Below are 4,519 nucleotides of genomic sequence, written 5' to 3'. Positions count from 1 at the left end.
TGCTGTTTCATGAGTCTCTATTGATCTTAGAGACTGAGACATTGATGTTCTGTTCAGGAAGTTGTCTCCTGTACCAAGGTGTTGAAGAGTATTTCCCATCTTCTCTTTTATGAGACTTAGTGTATCCAGTTTTATGTTAAGATCCTTGATCCACTTGGATTTGAGTTTTGTGCAGGGTGATAAGTATGGATCTATTTGCATTGTTGAAGTTTCTCCCCACCCCCATTTTATGCTTTTGAATTCTTTATCAAAAATCAAGTGTCTACAGGTATGTGGGTTTATTTCTGGGTCTTCAATTCTATTCCATTGATCTATGTGTCTGTTTCTGTACTAATACTAGGCAGGTTTTTTGTTTTTTATCACTATTGCTCTGTAGTACAGCTTGAGGTCAGGAATGGTGATTCCTCAGAAGTTTTTTTGTTTGTTTGTTTAAGTATAAATCACTTATTTTCCTTCTAATACTTAGCTCAGTACATAGATGGCTTTTCTTCACCCTTTGGGTTGACGATTTTCTCTAGGTTGCTGCTGATGGTATGATTAAGCTCAGCATAGAAGGCCCCTCAGGTCCAGCACCATACGCTGCTTCATCTCGCTCATGCACCAAGGCCCGGTAATCCATTACATAGGTGTCCCTAGAGGCCTTGGCTACAGCATCTCCACCTTATGAGAAGGAGTTGGAAATGGTTGTTTGGAAAGCTTCTACTTTGGTCTTGACGACATTCACTCTCTCCAGCACCTTCTCCTGAACTGCCACCCCAAAATCATTTCCACCCTCAACCTTGGGGATCAGGTGCTGGATCCATGTGACTACCAGAATGCACTTCTCTTTGAGAGTCCAGACTTCTGGCTTAACCAAAGCAAGCAGGGCCAGAAGCTTCTCATTCCCCGGGAGAAAACCGCATTTAGGGACTTCTCTCTTCTCCTGCTTGTCTGTTTCCATCTCATCATCCTCCGGTGGGGGATCTGGGATAGGGATGTCCAGAGGAGCCCGAAGGGAGGAGAGGTCAGCCACATTGAGGGAATCCTGCAAGAGCTGACTCAGGGATATGATTTTCCATGACAAGAAAGTGCAGAGGAAGTCATCAGCCTCCTGGGAAATATTTTGTCTGAAGACATCCACCTGTTTACTGGCTTCTCCACCCAAGTGAACCCCACAAGACTTGGCCATGGTTCCCCCCAGAAGTTCTGTTTTTGTTCAGGATTGTTTTGGCTATCCTGGGATATTTGCTCTCCAATATGAAGTTAAGAATTGTGCTTTCAAGGTCTATAAAACATTGTGTTGGAGTTTTGATGGGGATTGCATTAAATCTGTTGATTACTTTTATTTAGTACGGTGGCCATTTTCACAATGTTAATTCCACCTATCCATGAGCATGGGAGATCTTTTCATCTTCTGATATCTTCCTCAATTTTTTTCTTCAAGAACTTGAAGGTCTTGGCGCACAGATCTTTAATTTACTTGGTTAGAGCTACAGCAAGATATTTTGTATATTTCATATCTATTGTAAAGAGTGCTGTTTCCCTAATTTCTTTCTCAGCCTGTTTATCATTTGTATAAAGGGGGCTACTGATTTCTTTGAGTTAATTTTGTATCCAGCCACTTTGCTGAAGGTGTTTGTCAGCAGTAAAAGTTCTCTGGTAGAAGTTTTGGGGTAACTCGTGTATACTATCATATCATCTGACCTCTTCCTTTCCTATTTGTATCTCCTGATCTCATTTATTTGTCTTATTGATGTAGCTAGAATTTCAAGTACTATATTGAATAGAGAGGGAGAGAGTGGGCAGCCTTGTCTTGTCCCTGATTTTAGTGAAAATGCTTTAAGTTTCTCTTCATTTAGTTTGATATTGGCTTGTTGTGTATTGCTTTGTTTTTGTTTAGGTATGTGCCCTGTGCCCCTGATTTCTCTAATACCTTTAACATGAAGGGGCGTTGGATTTTATCAAAGTCCTTTTTTTTTTTTTTGGTGTATAATGAGATAATCATGTGATTTTTTTCTTCTAGTTTGTTTATATGGTGGAGTATGTTGATGGATTTTTTTTTTATATTGAACCATCTAGGACGATCTACTTGATCTTGATGGATGATGTCTTTGATATGTTCCTGGATTTAGTTTGCAAGTATGTTATTGAATATTTTCACAAGAGAAATCAGTCTGAAGTTCTCTTTCTTTGTTGAGTCTTTGTGTGTTTAGTTATCAGGGTGACTATGGCCTCATACACTTAGTCTGGCAGTGTTTCTTCTGTTCCTATTTTGTGGACTAATTCAAGAAGTATTGGAATTATCTCTTCTCTGAAAGTATGGTAGAATTCTGCACTAAAACCATCTGGCCCTGGGAGATATTTGTATGGGAGACTTTTAATGACTGCTTCTATTTCTTTAGGAGTTATGGGGCTGTTTAAATAGTTTACCTTAACCGGGCATGGTGGTGCACGCCTTTGATCCCAGCACTTGGGAGGCAGAGGCAAGCAGGTTTCTGAGTTCGAGGCCAGCCTGGTCTACAAAGTGAGTTCCAGGACAGCCAGGACTACAGAGAAACCCTGTCTTGAAGATACAGAAAACAAAACAAAACAAAAAAATAGCTTACCTTGTTTTGATGTAACTTTGGTGATTGGTATCTGTGATGGTTTATATATTCTTGGACCAGGGAGTGGCACCATTTGGAGGTGTGGCCTTGTTGGAATAGGTGTGACCTGGTTGGAGTAGGTGTGTTACTGTGGGTGTGGGCTTAAGACTCTCACCCCTAGTCTTCCACTAGCAGCCTTTGGATGAAGACATAGAACTCTCAGCTCTGCCTGCACTATGTCTGCCTGGATACTGCCACGCTCCCACCTTGATGATAATGGACTGAACCTCTGAACCTGTAGCCAGCCACAATTAAATGTTGTTTTTATAAGACTTGCCTTGGTCATGGTGTCTGTTCACAGCAGGAAAACCCTAACTAAGACAGTATCTGTCTAGAAAATCGTCCATTTTGTTAAGATTTTTCCAATTTTGTGGAGTACAGGTTTTTGAAGTAAGATTTAATGATTCTTCGAATTTCCTCAGTGTCAATTTTTATGCCTTCATTTTCATTACTGATTTTGTTTATTTGGATACTGTCTGTCTCGTGGATAGTTTGGCTCAGGATTGGTCTATCTTGTTGATTTTCACGAAGAATCATCTCTTTATTTTTCTTGATTCTTTGTATTGTTTTCTTTGTTTCTAACTGATTGATTTCAGCCCTGATTTTAATTATTTCCTGCCTTCTACTCCTCTTTGGTGTGCTTGCTTCTTTTTTTCTAGAATTTTCAGGTGTACTTTTAAATTGCTAATATGAGAACTTCCTAATTTCTTTATGGAGGCACTTAGTGCTATGAACTTTCCTCTTAGCACTGCTTTCATTGTGTCCCATAAATTTTGGTATGTTGTTCCTTCATCATTGAATTCTAGAAAGTCTTTAATTTCTTTATTTCTTCCCTGATACAGAGATAGAGAGTGGAATAGAGAGTTGTTCAAATTCCAACAGTATGCAGGCTTTCCAGTGTTTCTGCTTTAATCCATGGTGGTCTGATAAGATGCAATGTATTATTTTATTTTCTTATATTTGTTGAAACATGCTTTGTGACCAACTAGTCAGTTTTGGAGAAGGATCCATGTGATGTTGAGAAGGTGGGGTTTATGTATGATTTAAGTTTTACCAATGTTTCTTTAACAAATGTGGGTACCCTTATGTTTGGGGCATAGATATTCAGAATTGAGATATCATCTTGGTAGATTTGAGTATGAAGTGTCCTTCCCTGTCTCTTTTGATTAAGTTTGGTTGAAAGTCTATTTTATTAGATATTAGAATGGTTATTCCAGCTTGCTTCTTGATTCTGATTGCTTGGAAAACTTTTTTCAAGCCCTTTACTCTGAGGTAATGTCTATCCTTATGGCTGAGCTGTGTTTCTTGCATGTAGCAGAATGATGGATCCTGTTTTTGCATCCGTTCTGTTACCCTGTGTCTTTTTTTTTTTTAAGATTTATTTATTTATTATATGTAAGTACATTGTAGCTGTCTTCAGACACTCCAGAAGAGGGCGCCAGATCTCGTTACAGATGGTTGTGAGCCATGTGGTTGCTGGGAATTGAACTCAGGACCTTCAGAAGAGCAGTCAGTGCTCTTAACTGCTGAGCCATCTCTCCAGCCCCACCCTGTGTCTTTTTATTGGGGAATGAGTCCATTGATTTGAGAGATATTAATGACCAGTAATTGTTATTTCCTGTTATTTTGATGTTGTTGGTGTTCATGTACATATACTTTCCTTGTTTCTGCTGGTATGGAATTATTTCCTGTGTTTTCCTGAATCTAATTATCCTTCTTGGGTGAAAGTTTTTCTTTTAGTATTTTCTGTGGATTGGATTTGTAGATAGATATTGTTTCAATTTGGATTTGTCTTGAAATGTTTTGTTTTCTTCACCTATGGTGATTGAGTGTTTTGCTGGCTATAGTAGTGTAGCTTGGCACCTGTGTTTGGGTTGTTTTGTTTTGTTTTGAGG

At 39.0% G+C, this 4,519-nt stretch overlaps 1 pseudogene; it reads right to left on the bottom strand.

Moving 5' to 3' along the window:
• Window positions 1-467: 467 nt before the first annotated feature.
• Window positions 468-1,168, bottom strand: Gm7928 (annotated as a pseudogene).
• Between the last annotated feature and the right edge of the window lie 3,351 nt (window positions 1,169-4,519).

Source organism: Mus musculus, chromosome 13 (genome assembly GCF_000001635.26).
Source record: "Mus musculus strain C57BL/6J chromosome 13, GRCm38.p6 C57BL/6J".
Classification (NCBI taxonomy): Eukaryota; Metazoa; Chordata; class Mammalia; order Rodentia; family Muridae; genus Mus; species Mus musculus.
Note: the sequence above shows the minus strand (reverse complement) of the source record. Positions and strands in the feature narration are given on the sequence as shown.